Source organism: Acartia tonsa, chromosome 11, assembly GCF_053477335.1.
Source record: "Acartia tonsa isolate MP-2025a chromosome 11, ASM5347733v1, whole genome shotgun sequence".
Classification (NCBI taxonomy): Eukaryota; Metazoa; Arthropoda; class Copepoda; order Calanoida; family Acartiidae; genus Acartia; species Acartia tonsa.
In genome coordinates, this window is record NC_137270.1 from 49338196 (window position 1) to 49355142 (window position 16947).

A 16947-nucleotide genomic window follows, 5' to 3' on the forward strand; every position below is an offset into this window, starting at 1 on the left:
CTTTTTAATTTGGGCAATTTTTGAGAAAAGACTGCAAGTCAAAATTCCAACTAAAGCAATAAAAATATGCAATAGAAAAGTTAGAAAAGGCACCTCCCCCCCCCCCCATCCCAAACCACATAAAAAAAACACATAATAGGCCTGATCTTTTTTTGTACAAACAATTCAATTTGTATTGTAGGAAAAATATAGCAGATACAAAGAAGAAATTTATGGCAGAGGTAAATTTAAAAAAAAAAATCAAAAAACTGTTAATAATAAATTCTATTAAAAAATATTTTTATTTTCTAGAATTAATAAAGGCCTCAAAAGATGGTGATGTTGATTTAGTACAACAGCTTTTGAAAGATGGGGCATCTGTCAATGAAAAAGATGAATATGGTAAACAGTTTTAACAATTGTTCTCTAGTATAGAGAAAATCAGTTATTTTGATTTCATTTATCAAATTTCATTAAAAAAAATAATTCTGTACAATATATCAATGAATTAACACAAACATGTTCAGGTTAAATAACATACAAATTTGAAGGTTAAATATGTAAGATGTTAATAAAGGTATTATGCAAAAAAAAATTATTTTTATCACATATACACATTTGATATGAAATAATAATATTCAAACTTATTTTCTTTAACATTTTAAAAAGTATGTATCTTTTATGTGAATAGTTTTCATTCTTTTTATTCTAATTAAATAAAAATTATTTGATAATATTGGAAATAAGTCACTTTATGTAAACACTCTTTTTGAAATTAAAAGAATTCAAAACTTCTAATTAGTTAATTCTAAGTCTTCATAGTTTGTATGTTAATCCTTATACTAAAGTAACAGGATGTCTGTATGTTTGTCTGTGTGTTTGTGTGTTTTTACCAAAGGATCTTGCTAACTACTGAACTGATCAGGTTCTCCTTAACAGGGTAGCTTCTCATAGGTCCCGGGAAGGTTTATAACTATTTTGGGGGAGGGTACCACCACCCTCCCAAGAGAATTCTATCTATCTATCTATCTATCTATCTATCTATCTATCTATCTATCTATCTATCTATCTATCTATCTATCTATCTATCTATCTATCTATATATCTATCTATCTATCTATCTATCTATCTATCTATCTATCTATCTATCTATCTATCTATCTATCTATCTATCTATCTATCTATCTATCTATCTATCTATCTATCTATCTATCTATCTATCTATCTATCTATCTATCTATCTATCTATCTATCTATCTATCTATCTATCTATCTATCTATCTATCTATCTATCTATCTATCTATCTATCTATCTATCTATCTATCTATCTATCTATCTATCTATCTATCTATCTATCTATCCATCTATCTATCTATCTATCTATCATAACTAGCATAAAATATTATTGTTGTAATTATCAATCTAATTTAGCAAAAACTATCTTTCTACCCTAATTTGTATGTAAACTTATTAATACATTAGAGTTTCTATAGTTTGAAAACTTCTTCTATCTTATTCTTATAGGTCAACCTATTTTATATATGTGTACCTTCATACTAAATAATTTATGATATCATTGTCAAAACTTACATATACATATATATCTGTTAATATATCTAACAATCTATTCTTGTAATTAGAATTAACACAATGAATACTAAACCTAATCTATATATATCTAGGTAGTACAAGTCTGATATTTGCCTCAAGAGAAGGCCACCTAGATGTGGTCAGATTTCTTGTGGATAATGGAGCAGATATTCATGCTAAGAATAAGTATGGTAAGTTAGTTTAGATATTTTTATGTTTTATTGTGTTGATTTGTTATTCAATCTTTATAACTGAAAATTATTGTTGTTATTATCTATCTTCTTTAACTAAAAGTAACTTTCTATCCTAATTTATAGGTATAACTATCCTTACTTAGAAACACCTTTCTTTTCAAAACCTCTTCTCTTATCTTATGCTTATTAAAAATCAAAAATCTGTTTATATATCTATCTATTTATTCTTGTAATTAAAAATAAACACTGTATACTAAACCTAATCTATATATATCTAGGTAGGACAAGTCTGATATATGCATCAATTAATGGCCACCTTGATGTGGTCAGATTTCTTGAGGATAGTGGAGCAGATGTCCAGGCTAAGGATAAATATGGTAAGTTAGTTTAGATATTTTTATGTTATATTGTGTTGATTTGTCATATAATCTTTGAGGCATAAAATAACATTGTTGTTATTATATTATTATTATTATATTATTATTGTTATTATATTAGTAAGTATGGTAAGTAAGTTTAGATATTTTTATGTTATATTTGTTATGATTTGTCTTATAATACATTAAGCATGAAAAATTATTGTTGTTATTATAAATCTAATTTAGCTAAAACTATCTTTCTATCCTAATTTGTATGTAAACTTGTTAATACGTTAGAGTTTCTATAGTTTGAAAACTTCTTCTATCTTATGCTTATAGGTCAACCTATTTTATATATGCATACCTTATATAATACTAAATAATTTATGATATCATTGTCAAAACTTACATGTATATAAATCTGTTAATATATCTAACAATATATTTTTGTAATCAAAAATAAACACTGTACATAATCTAAACCTAATCTATATATATCTAGGGATGACAAGTCTGATATGGGCATCATATTATGGCCACCTGGATGTGGTCAGATATCTTGTGGATAGTGGTGCAGATATCCATGCTAAGAGTAACTCTGGTAAGTTAGTTTAGATATCTTTATTAAATATGGTCATAATTTGTCATATAATCTTTTAAGCATAAAATAACATTGTTGTTATAATATATCCACTGTAGCTAAAACTATTTTTATACTTTTGCTAAAACTATTTTTCTATCCTAATTTTTAGGTATATTTATCTATTGAATATATGAATATATTTAGAAAATTTTTTCTATATATCTTTTGCTTGTTAGGCCAACTTATTTTATATAAGTAGTATACCTAAATACTATTAGATTAAATATATAATACTACAAAAATCTATATCTATGTCTACTAGGTAGCCTGTCCCAGATTAAAAATTTTTTGTTAAAATTTTGGTGCTCAATTTTAAATGGCAAAAGTTTAAATAATTAATCTTTTTCTAATGCTAGCCCAGTAATAATGTTATCCTTAGCCTTGAAAGTTTTCTTCTCACATTCTCTTGGGAAATAGTTTATTGAAGTAATGTTAATTTAAGGTGACACTGCCTTAGACAAAGCAATTTCTAAAGGACATACTCAAGTAGTTGAATATCTAAAACAAAAAGGTAAGTTATTCAACTTATTATGGTATTAATAAGTAACTGAATACCTGTGTTTATTAGGATCAATAAAATAGTTGGGTATTTAATGGTTAAGTACAAAGTATAATGGAATGAATTTTAATCATTTACTCCTTTTGGTTATATCCCATATAACACCCACTCTTAAAAAAATGTTCTAACGTACATAATTCAAGTTACAGAAGCTGATATCAACAAAACAATATATTTAAGGAGCAAAGAGAGGAAGCGAGATGTAATGATTCCTCTATTATAATTATGATCTATGATTCCTCTATGACACCTAAAACAGGTCAGCTTAAAATCTAAACAAAGATAACAATATCCATAAGTAGCAAAACTCATAAATATAAAGGGATTATCAAAAGTTAAGTTTATTAAGACAGATGGTTGTTCAAAATTTAGCTGGACTAGGTATGTTGTAGGGTTTTTATAGGAATTATTATACATTGTGCTATCAGTATCTACAGTCTGTAAGGTTTTTATATGTTCGATCATATATTTGTCAATATATCTGTCAAAAATGCTTTCAAAACAGACCTTTTTTGACCTAAGATACTAAAACAGCTGCTTTATCAGCCCATGTAATTAGTTTTGAAATATCTTTCTATTGCATGGAAAACTGATGATAATACTAAATGTATCTATTTATCTTTCTATCTCCCTTTTAAGATATCAGTTTAACTAGGTATTTCTATACATTGTAATAAAATCTAATCTATCTATCCATCTTTCTATCTACCTTTTAATATATCAGTGTATCTAAGTATTTCTATGAGTTGTGATAAAATCTATCTATCTATCCATCATTCTATCTACCCTTTAATATATCAATTTACCTAGGTATTTCTATACATTGTGATAATATCTATTTATATATATATTTATCTTTCTATCTCCCTTTGAATATATCAGTTTATCTAGGTATTTCTATACATTATGATAATATCTATATCTATATATATATTTATCTTTCTATCTCCCTTTGAATATATCAGTTTATCTAGGTATTTCTATACATTGTGATAATATCTATTTATATATATATTTATCTTTCTATCTCCCTTTTAATATATCAGTTTATCTAGGTATTTCTTTACTTTGTGAAAACATATATGTATATATTTATCTTTCTATTTAACTTTTAATATATTAATCAAGGTATTTCTATATAGGGAAAAGGGAATGTGATTTGACAAACAATTCTAAAGAAAAATTTCCCCACAAACCCTTCCCCTTTTCCTCCCCTCCTTACCCACCGCTCGTCAGTTACATAAAAAAATATAACCCCACCTTACTTCTTAAGTTTTCGAGATTTTTTGTAGAATTGTTTGTTAGTATAGCTTGTCCTGATTTCTATGAATTGTGATAACATCTAATCTGTCTTTCTATCTCCTTTTTAATATTCTCCAGATAGGGTCTATTTATTCCACTAGTCCCCAAAGTTTTATGATATTGTTTTCTTATTTGCTGGCTGAACAACTTTGGAGACTTTTATTGTAATTTTATTTGTTGTTTCATTAAGCTTAGTGTCCAAACGTTTCAACCAACAATTATAATTTACAGAAGGGTAATTCTGTGTTTCCCCATTGGATTTACTTCAATTTATCGGCCATTGTCTTATCCCTTTAGATCCCTTATTATTTCCTCATTTATGATTCTCTTCTTATTCTAGATCTGATTGAGACCACTGCTTTACTGCTTAATGGACATCTATGATATGAACAAAGAAAATACAATTTTATTTTTAACCTAATTCTCATAAATTTTCTAAACACAACATTTTTGAATTTCAACATTTGAATTTTAAAAAATTAAATTGCTATTAAATTTTGCTTAAATGAAATGATTTTGCTTGTTAAATAATTACATATTTTTTCTTATTTTAAAATGATTTTGCTTTTTAAATTTTTTATATGATTTTGCTTTTAAACTTTAAACATGATTTTGCTTCAATAAAATTATTTTGCTTTTAAACTTTTAAATGATTTTGCTTCAATAACATGATTTTGCTTTAATAAAAAGATTTTTGCTTTTAAACTTTTAAGTTGATTTAACATGATTTTGCTTCAATAAAATTATTTGCTTTTCAACCTTGTAACATATTTTTGCTTCAATTAAACGATTTTGCTCAAAACATTAAATTTAAATCATAATGTCAAAGCTATTCTTTCATTTACTTTACCTGTTGATTTGTGAGATAAGTTTTCTATATTATATCTAATCTTATTAGAGCTAATCACAAACGGTTTATTAGGGACCCTTTAAAAATAAGGGTATCTTAAGCTTTACTTTAGTTATGGGGAGATAGGCTACCCTTAAATTTAGTAATGTCAAGCTTAAGTAAAGATTTTGATAGGCATACTTTAGCCTTACATAAACCTCTCATAAACAAGTGTACATAAGCCTGTACTAAACCTTCTTTATTACATCAACTTGCAATAAAAAATAGGAATATTTTAAAATCTTTCTTAACTTATCCTTTATGTATTTGTTTATGTAAAATAACGTGGATTTAAAAAAAAAGTATTTCATAAATAAATTACAGTTCTCTTTGCATTATTTGTAAGAATAGAATTGTAGAAATGAACTCTTTGTATGATTAAAAGTTCATAAAGGCAAAGAGAAAAAAGTAAAAGAGGGGAATCAAGGGAATTTAAGAATGGACAAAATCAGTAGGCCTGGCCATTTTTGCTGTGCTAAACCATATTGTTGTTGCACCTCTTTCCAAACTAAAAGAATTTAAAGAAGATTAATTAACTTTTGTTATAAAATTTTGATATCAAATTGTTAAAAAAATATTTTAAACCTTTTTCTACTAATATCGTGGATTTAAAAGATTTTTATTAGCAAAGTTACTATATAATATGAATTTATGTCTGTCCATCTGAAACATTTAGGGGAAATTTAATATTTGAGAAAGCCATTTTGGTTCAATTGCTTTTAATAGAAAAGGTTCTGATTGATTTGAAAACAATTTATTTTATCTTTTATCTTCATTTTAATTTCAACATTAAATGAAAATATGCCTAAAAATGATATTGGAAAAGATGTTGTCTTAACTCTTATTAGTTTTCCTCATGACATTATAAGGCTGGACCACCAATGTATTTTTCCCCTCTCTCTTTTACTTTACTTACTGCTTCTCTTTTCCCCCCAATTGTTTATATCTACCCTTTTCAACCGATTCCCCCCAATAAGTGTACCTTAATTTTGTGTTAACACTCACTAGGCCAATCCTCCCCCCACCTCCCCCCCCTTAGTGTTCTTCATTTTGGGTTTAAAAGTTATCATGATTGAGGCTGTACATTTGTATCTTACGTTTTTTTTCCTTTTTTCCCATTAATCTTAATCTAGTTTTTGCTACTTTAAAGATAGCATTTTATTTCTTTTCTCCCTTAATCTTGTTTTTAATACTTTAAAGATAACATTTGTTTAGCTGATTTATAAAAACTCTTCCTATCTTTTCTGTAAAAGATAGGATACCCTAAGAATAAATAAGGCTTTCCTTATTTTATTTAAATAATAATGAATTAAATTCTTTCTTAGCTAGACAATTTGATACATTTTTTTAACAAAACATATTGTAGATTAAATTTAACTTTACTACAACAGAAAAAAATTAACAATCTATTTGCATGAATTTGTCTATTGGATGTACTCTTTGCATTTTTCCTTTCTTATTAGAGAGTTGCTAAACAAGAATGACAACATCAATAAAAGCGAAGCTCTAAATTTGTAAACAATTATAATGTAAAATTGATTAAATGCAGGATAATGACATACACACATTTTTTAGGAATCATTATTTCAAATATAAGATCAAGATGAATAGGATAACTAAATAATTAAAGTTTTTATAAAAAAAGTTTTAAAAGTCAGTATGTTTAAAATTAACATGTGGGCATTTGGATAACGATTATAGAGTTGCTAAATCGTATCTAACTATTACAGGAAACATTATTTGAAATTGATAGGATAATTCTTATATGCCTAAATTAATAATATGAGCTATCAGATACAGATGGACGGACTTACCCTTATTATAGAAAAGCTTCGCTTTTAAAAAGAGAAGTACAAAGTTGCATTCTCTCAATTAAATTTGTTATGTAATTACATTTATGTTCCCAATCTTATTAGTATTGTTATTTTTAAAATTTTAGATTTTAGGAACCTGCCTTAATTGAATAGATATAGGACATTTAGATACACATTTTCTAATGCAGCCAATAGGAAAACAATGTAGCAATAATTCGGCCATATTATTGGTTAAAAATTGTGCAGATTTTTGTACAAAAGTGAGGACGTCAAAATATGTGGGGAAGGGGGGGGGGAGGGATGGTTGTTTATCTTCCTAAAAATGCTTTGAAAAAAATTTTTTTTTATTACCCTCACAATAAAATCTTTACCAACATTTGATGAAGGGGTAAATAATTTTTAGTAGTGAAGCTACTCTTTAGATCCAAATGTTTGTATATCAGTCAGTTTGTCCTTCAAAGACAAAAATGTAGAGAATATGATTATCTCATCTCCTATTCAAGATATACAGCAGTAACTTTTTGTCAACACTCTCATATTAAGAAGTATAATTATCTATTAACCCTTACAGATCAGGGGGGGGGGGTCATATTGACCACCCCCCCCTCTATTTTTTTCAATGTCATTTTTTTGTAGGTAAGATAGAGAGTTGTGACTTCATGACTTTTTAAGTTTAGTAATTATATGTCGGCAAGAGTTGATCTTATAAGGATATCTAGTCTGTGTTGGTCATGGCGTCCGGTCAAAGTCGGTTAGGTGGCACCAAAGAAGGTGTATTTACTTTTATTTTTATAGCTAGCCGGTGCTTTTAGTAAGTAGTAGATGTAAATTTTTCCATAGAATTCAGATATGCAATCGGTTTTTTTGTAGACCTCTTATTTTTAAAGTAATGTAAGTTTTTTTTAAAAAAATTAAGTCGATTTTAAGGTACTAAAATGCAACAAAAAAAAGAAAGAAAATGGCCATTATGAACAAAAATGGTAAAATCTTTAATTTGACACCTTACTTTTTAAATTCTGTCAGGTAATTATTGAAAAAATCGATTTTTTTAAACCCACAAGAATAAAAACTTTGAACTTAATTTTATCATTACCCAGGCATAAGAAATAGGCGTTATATATACTGTTAGAATGAGAAAAATATTACAAATCCATTCTAAGCAAAATTGAAATAAAAAGTTTACACTATAGTATATAAACTACAATAAAAGGAATTATATAAAAATATTATGTTATATTATACAGGCAACCATCTTATTTCTTATTTTGAGAATAAAAATGGGAAGGGGGTAAAGAGGGGATGAAGAAAGTGTTGCTTGTACAAAATAATATATTAGGCCATTTTTTATTTTTTTACTTTTTTTCAATTTTGCTTATAATGGATTCGTAATATTTTTCTGATTCTAAAGGTATATATGAACCCATATTTTTTCTACCTGTGTAATGATAAAATTAAGTTCAAAGTTTTTATTCTCGTGGGTTTAAAAAAATCAATTTTTTCAATAATTAACCGACAAAATTCAAAAAGTAAGGTGTCAAATTAAAGATCTTACTATTTTTGTTCATAATGCCCATTTTCTTCCTTTATTAATTAATTATTAACTTAATTATTTTAAAAATTGCATAACTGAATTCTATGAAAAATTTTACATCTACTACTTAATAAAAGCACTGGCTTATATAAAAATGTATAATTACTAAACTTAAAAAGTCATGATGTAATGAAGGCAAGTGGCATTGAAAAAACTAGAGTGGGGCGGCTAATTTAGCCCCCCCAATCTGTAAGGGTTAATTTCTTATTGCTCTAAGGGAAACATCCATGGTAATTGGAGTGCTTTTTAGCAGGTTTTTGGCTATAGGACTACTTCCTAGAGTATTTAAAGCTAAAGAATCAGGAAAAAATATATCACATAAAAATTTTGTTGCCCAAATTATTGAATTTAAACAAATACGTCTAAATAATCAAAAGCATTTCAGAAATTTATATCATCTAAACATTTTGTTGCTGAAATTATCAAAATGAAACTTATACAGTTACAAATAAACAAAAGGGTTTGTCTTACACCTCTATATGTATGACAGAATTTGGTGCCAGATAGACCATCTAGATCTTATATATCTATTCATTGGATGTCAAAGCTCTTCCCACCTCTACCTGCTTTCTTTTGAATTAAGAACCCTTAGGCATCGCTAACTTTAATGTAAGCCTACCTTAAAGTTGTACTAAAAAAGCTTACATAAATTTGAAAGTAACCTTTATCAACCCCCCCCCCCCCCCACCACCCTTCCCTATTAATTTCTACCTGCTTTCTTTGCAAAGAAAGGTTTAGGAATCCCTAACTATTTATGTAAAGGTAGCTTAATCCCCTCCCTATTTTCGATGCCCCTACCTTATATGAATCATCCCTTTTGATCCACTTCTCCATCAAAAATCCTAGGGTATCTTATCAAAAGAAAGGTACCTTAACTAATTTTAAAAATAATAAGAAATAAAATTCTTTCTTAGGATGACAATTTGATGTTTTTTCAACAAAACTTTGTGTGGATTATTTTTAATTTTACTATAATAGAAAAACAAACTATAAGGATAGATCATATAGAACTAAAAGCTACTCTTTGTAATAAACATATAAAATTTGTTAACATGTGGCTCTTTGTAGATTTTAATTTTAACATCTATATAGATGTTCATACATTTTAACAAAAAAGTATCATAGGTTCAACACTTGCCTATTTCTAATATTTGATTATATGTCATGTGTTTTACCTATATTTTACATGGTGCCTTTACCAAGCTAAGAAATCACTCTCTACAAAACGTTTTTTTTAACCTTTCTTTATAAATCTAACAACTTTAAAGCTTAGAGGGGTTGTAGCTATTAAGTATAACACAGACAGGACTTGAATAGAAACTACTTAAAAACTAATGAAAGCTATATAATTTTTATGATTTTTTAGCTAAAAGAACAGTTAGCTGTTTTAAATGATAACCTTTAAAAAAATATTCTACCAAGAAAGTACAAAAGTATAGTATAATGAACCAATAGATATAGTAGATCTAGATAGTAAATCGGGCCCAATAAGTTGTGAAACTTAATAAGAAATATCCAAAGAGGTAACTTTATCCCAAGAAAGTTAACCAATTAAAGATGACTTCTTATATATGTTATGTCATATATGCTTTAAATCATGCGAGGGAAGAAATTTTTTAACCATATGACTAAAGCAAAGGCTTATCCTATGAAAGACTATTTATAGATGATTCATTTTGCGAATGATATCAAAGGATAATTGCTCTTTCTAACCAAATTTTGTTTACTTTCTAACCAATATATGGTAGATTGATCCTCCCCTGTATTCCTATTGGCTGAATTTGGGAGTATGTATCTAGATTATACCTTTTAATAATTCTTACTTGATAATTTCTTTATTGGTGTTCCTTTATTTCTTCAAATCTTGAATGACAGCTTTAAATGACTTATTTTTGATTACATTTTTTTACGGCAATGCTTCGCCTATCTATTATGAAGTGTTGATTTAGGGAAAAGAGAACACTGAAAACATTTTTTACTGTGCTAAGAAAATTGCTAATAAAACATCACATGTTTTATTTTAATAGAGAAAGAGGGGACAATGGGCTATTTATTACCAGCTTATACCAATAATGAAATTAATTTGAAAAAATCACAAACATTAACACTTGTATAGTGTCAGAACTGAATAATCAGAATATAAATGTATACGAGTCGAAGCAAAATTGTAAGTAAATTTGTTGAAAAACTGCTTGATACAGAATAATGTTTATGGACATACTTACATTTTAAGGACTTGATAGAGTTGCTTTGCTTATAATATTGTTCTTTGTTGTCCCAGGAATCAATATACCAAAAAGCAGATCAAAGGGATAATTAGATCACATAAAAAATTGTTGTTAAAAAAGTAGAAAAATCAACATGTTTAAAATGGACGTACGGACATTCTGGTGATGATTATAGAGTTGCTATGCTTTCTAAATCGTACCTAACTACTACAGGAATCATCATGCAAAGTTTGAAATCAATAGGACAATTCTAACATGCCTAAATTAACAAATAAAAGCTATCTATCTTGGACGGACCGACCCTAATTATAGAAAAGATTCGCTTTTAAAAATCATCCTGTACAAAACATTTTGAAGCAATTCATATAAATCTAATATCTTTAGAGGGGTAGCCAAAAGATATGGTGTATGTCTGTCTGTGTGTGTAGGACTGGACTAAGAACTACGCATGAAAACAGTTTTTAGTATCTTAAAAAGTTTTTTAAAGCAAGAATAAGTTTCCTTTTTTTTAAATATAACTAATGGCATATAAGAAGCTTCCATGAAAAGAAACCTATTCATTCCAGAAGCTAGCAAGATATTTTAAACATCCTTGATTATATCTCTTTTTTATGACCATTGTATTTACCTTCACTTTTACTTTATTTCTAAAATAGCAGCTACGCCCCTAGAGGCCTCTAGTGGCACTTTAGATGTTTTTATTTGTTAAAGTCTCTACATTACTTCTTTATTTTACGATAATTCTCTTTATGTTACAATGAAGTCTCCCATATATTTTAAATATTTCGATTTTTTGTCATTTCTCTTGGGAGGTTGGTTGTACCCTCTCCCAAAATAGTCATAAACCTTCCCAGAAACCATTAGAATCTACATATTAAGGAGACCCCAATCGGTTCAGCGTTTAGCGAGATCCTTTGGTACAGACACACAGACAGACACACAGACAAACAAACATCCTGCTACTTTAGTATACGGATTTTAGCGCATCTGAAGGAACACAAATGAATATATTAATCAGTTAAATGTAGATGAAATCAGGGATCTAAAGGGATAAGACAATAGTAGATAAATTGATACCCCGCCCAAATTGAATTTTGGGATGCCAAGGCAAAATTTTTGAATTTTGATCTACCTCCCCCCCATATAAAAAAGGCTTGGATGTCCTTGTACTGTACAATTAGTGGTTGAAACAGCTGGATATTAAGATTAATGAACATACCAATTAAATTTCGAAAAAAAGTCCAAAAAGTTATTAAGCTATTGAATAAGAAAACGTTATAATACAAATTTGGGGACTAATGTAATATTTTAGAAAGCCCAATGATCCCTCCCTCCCTGGATTGAATGAGAATTTGTACTTGCTTTCTACCTGACTTAACTAGATAAGATACCTTTTATATGTTAAGTATACCTAAGTAATTTTATGTAACCCTAATTAAATAATTAAAAAATTAAATTAAAAAATATGAAAGATAAGTCTTAATTAGAGTAAAGTTTTTTTCGTCTACATAAATAGAAAAAAAGAAACATTATAAATAACTAAAAGTGTACTCATTGTAATAAAATTTGAATTATAGCTCTTTAAATGTAGAATCAAATAATTACATCTATTTTGTTGTTCATTCATTTTAACGAAAAAAATAATTTGCAAATGTTTAGCACACCTGCCCATTTCCAATATTTGAATATGATTTGTGTTTTTTATATATATTGGGGAGGTTAATTTACCATATTTTCTACTAAAAAAATCACCCTATAAAAAATATTTTGAAGTAACCATTCTTTATAATTATGAAAATAAAAAATATCTTTAAAGAGGCCTTAGATGGTTAATTGCTATTATGTATAACACAGATAGGATGTATGTGGCAGAATTTACAAGGAACCGTGCTTAAAAACTTAAAAAAGATAGAAATATTTTTTTAAAATCTTTAGTTAGAAAAACAATTGGCTGTTTTAAGACATAACCAAAAAGGTACTCGTGTATCAAACCTGATTTTTCTTGACCTAACTTAATGTAACTAAGAACAAAATAGGAACCCCTAGTAAACTTCATAAGGTACCTTAAAGCTTCCCTAAGTCATTACTACATTTAGGAATACTTAATAATAACTAAGAAACTCCAAAGGGATACTTAACTAAAAGCTTACATAAGCCTGACATAAGAAAATACCATTAGGAACACTTATCTTCGTTCGTGATTCTCACTATTTTCTTTAAACCTATGAAAGGAATTAATTACAATAACTAGAAATTTTTACTGGAGGTTAGGGGCGAAGAAACTAGTGTAATATAAAATAAATTATTAGTGAATAGATAGTTTATTAATTATATCTACATTATTTCATAAAAGAAACTATGGAGGTTTTAGTATAACAGATACTCTATATTAATTGTATGTCCTTCCATTTCTAATAATGTTAAAAATATTTCAGCATATGAATCAGCCCTTTTTATTTTGAGTTTACTTAATTATCTTTTCTCTTTTCTATCCAAGCTGCACAACTTATTGTTAATATTGCCCTTGTTAAGAATATGTAAAGCTAAATGAAACAAGGGTTAAATTATTTTAACAGTAGACAACTATAAAAATATCAAAGCTTCTCTATAAAAGCAAATGTCCGACACCACCATTGAATACAAAACGTAGGGAATTAAAGGAATAAGACAATGAGCAATAAATTGATGTACATCCCAAATGATGGAACACAAAATTACGTAATAAGCAAAGAATCTTTAAATTCAAGTTCAAATGTAAGTTTGTAATTTTCTGTATTTAAGCAGTTTTTTAAGAATTTTTATTAAAACTTTTATACATTAATATTCTAATTATTCATTTCTGACCTACATTTTACATTTATTTTGTCCTACTGTTTCAGAGCTTCTCTTTTATGGATGTTTTCATCCTTGTTTTATTTCTTCTTGTTCAAAAACAAACAAAAAATAACTGTTTGGTGTAAATATTATTTATTTAAAAAAAACAAGATTGATTAATTTGTTTAATAAGTGACAAAACATTGTACAACATTAATAATTTCCAAAGCTTATGCTAATGGATTTAGGATATACATGGATATATTGAATGGTGAAAATTTGTCATCAATTTTGGATGCTAAAATGTAATTGGTCAGTTAGTTTATTCATTAGAAGAGGATGGGTAAGAGGGAATCGTTATCTAAGCCTGCTGCAAGCATCACTTTTTAGAGTACAAGAATAACTGGTGCAACATCCATGTAATATTATAACAATTCATGTTTTAGACATCTAGCAATGCTTTTTTGTTATAAACACTGGCTCTGGGATTTCTGACTACGTTTTATAACTAATTAATATTATTTATCAAATACAAGGATGACAACATCCATAAAAGCGAAGCTCTCAATAACACTTGAAAAGTGTCAGTACTGAATATCAGAATATTGAATAAATAATCGAGGCAAAATTGTTCAAATTTGTTCAAATACTGAAGGACATACTTCCATTTTTAGGGCTTGATTATAGAGATGCTTTGCTTATTACATTTTAATGTGTTGTTCTAGGAAATAGTATTCCAAAAATCAGATCAATCGAATAATTTTATCATACAAAATTTGTTTTTTAAAAAGTTTAAAATCAACATGTTTGAAATGGATGAACGCACCGACCCTAATTATAGAAAAGCTTCCCTTTTTTGTTAACATGGTCACATTAAAGTTCAAGTTTTAGACATGTAGCATTTTTTTTTTGTCGTTTTTGCATAACCTGGCTTTTCCATTGGATAATTATGTATCAATAACTAAATATTTATAGTAATTATGGGGCCTTTTTTACACTAAAAGATGAAATGTAAATTGAGAGTCTGTTTTTGTACATTACATATTTTCAAAAAACGTAAAAATCACAGAGATTTTGACATGAAAATAATAATTCAACTTTGAAAGTGTATGTCCAGCAGAGTCTTGTAAACTGTCGGATTTATACCTCCATGCTGTTTAGGGAATTATGGGATATGGTCATTAGCAGGTTCTAGGCTATTTGTTGTGTGACTGAAGGAGGGAGTTTGTGTTGATATTTTTATAAAAGTGATAGGGTGATGTGTTTGTTTGTTTGCATTAAAGCTTCTTCTAGATCCAAGAATGGTTTTTAACTATATTTGGGGAGAGTACCTTCGATTTTATCAGCATAATATGAGAATTATCCCCGCCCCCCCCCCCAAAAAAAAAAAATGATCTATTAAAAGGCAGGGGGTTAATCTCCACTGACCTCCCTATACGCTTTTGTATTTGCAAGTGTTCCTAAAGGCCTATATAGCGAAGCCTCTAATAATATTGAGGAGAAATAACAAAACATTAATAAAAACTATATCATTTATTCAAAGGAAATTTCCAGAATGAAATAATTTCAAAAAAAGAAAATTACAAAGAAAAGAAAAAATGTACATGTTAAAAACTTTAAAATCAGAAGGACAAACAAATAATAACTCTCTCATTAATAAAAATAATAAGGAGATCATTAATTTGTAAGTCTAAAGAAATTAAGATAAAGATAAAGACATAAGTAAAGCCCTTATTTACAGAAATGCTTTTGATTTTAGTTTAGAGGTTTGTGTAATTTCTGTTACAATCAAAGTTAAGCAGAAATTATACCTCCCCCAACTCATTTATTGTTCTAATTGCATTATCTGTCAAAGTTCCAAGACAAATACCCTCCTCCCCCCCCCCCCACCCTCCTAAATCAAAGTAAAAACCTGAAGGGTTACGACCAACTGCATTAGTTAGATATACAAAAAATTTCATCCCTTTTTCTATCTAATTTAAAAATAGAGGGGGGGGGGGTGGCCGCGCTTTATAGGATACTATTGGCTCTGCTGCTAGCCTAGAGGCTTTGCTCCACCAAGAGGTTTAATTATGTCCTTAATACCTGGAGATCCCCCACTCCACCACTATTTTAAATATTTTTTTTTAAATGGCGGTGGGATTTTTTTTTTTTGGGGGGGGGGGGGTGGGGGTGTCCCACCTCCCAAGAAAATAGCGTTAAACCACCACAGGACCAGTAGGTATATTCCCTGAAGATTAGAATCCGATTGGTTCAGTGGTTACCGAGATCTTAAGGGACAGATGGGCAGACATCATTTTAGTTTTTATTATGAAATGTATTATTAACTTCATTCAAGGGAAGGTTTGCATGTATCTCGGGCTGTTTTCTTTTTTAGGTTTTCCTAAACATAACTTCGAGTAACTTCTCATAGGTCCCAGGAAGGTTTATAACTATTTATTTTATTTATGGGTACCACCATCCTCCCAAGAGAAATCGCCCCTACAAACCATTCCTCCGATTTTTTTAAGTTCGTAAAATCTAAAATAAAAAAAATTGAGATTTAAATCCTCCCTCCTCAAGGGCACCTAGAGGCCTCTAGGGGCGTAGCCGGTAGTAATAATTAAAGTATCTACTGGTAAAGGATAGTCCCCAAATTTTTATAATAAGGTTTTCTTATTCGTTTGCCTAACAACTTTGGGGACTTAAGTAAATTTTGATTAGTTAGAACTTATAGTTGGGTGTTCAAACGTTTCAACCACTAATTCTAAACAGAAGATATAATGTTATTTATTATCATTGGGGATGTACATTAATTTATCAGCTATTGTCTTATCCCTTCAGATCCCTGACAGTTGATAATGGAGGTTAGAATGAAGCTAAAATAAAAATGTTAGCCAATAAAAATAAAAACCTGTCTGGTTAGTTATGTTATGGATATATAGATATAGGATATACATGGATATACTACAGGGGAAAATTTGTCTGGTTAGTTATGTTATGGA

The 16947-nt window shown here is 28.3% G+C and overlaps 1 long non-coding RNA gene across 1 annotated transcript; it reads left to right on the forward strand.

The window, feature by feature from the left end:
* Positions 1-2624: 2624 nt before the first annotated feature.
* LOC145332848 (uncharacterized) lies at positions 2625-5429 on the forward strand. Its single transcript, XR_013884350.1, has 4 exons — positions 2625-2724; positions 3209-3277; positions 3506-3584; positions 4968-5429. It is a non-coding gene; the product is annotated as an uncharacterized LOC145332848 (long non-coding RNA).
* Positions 5430-16947: the final 11518 nt, after the last annotated feature.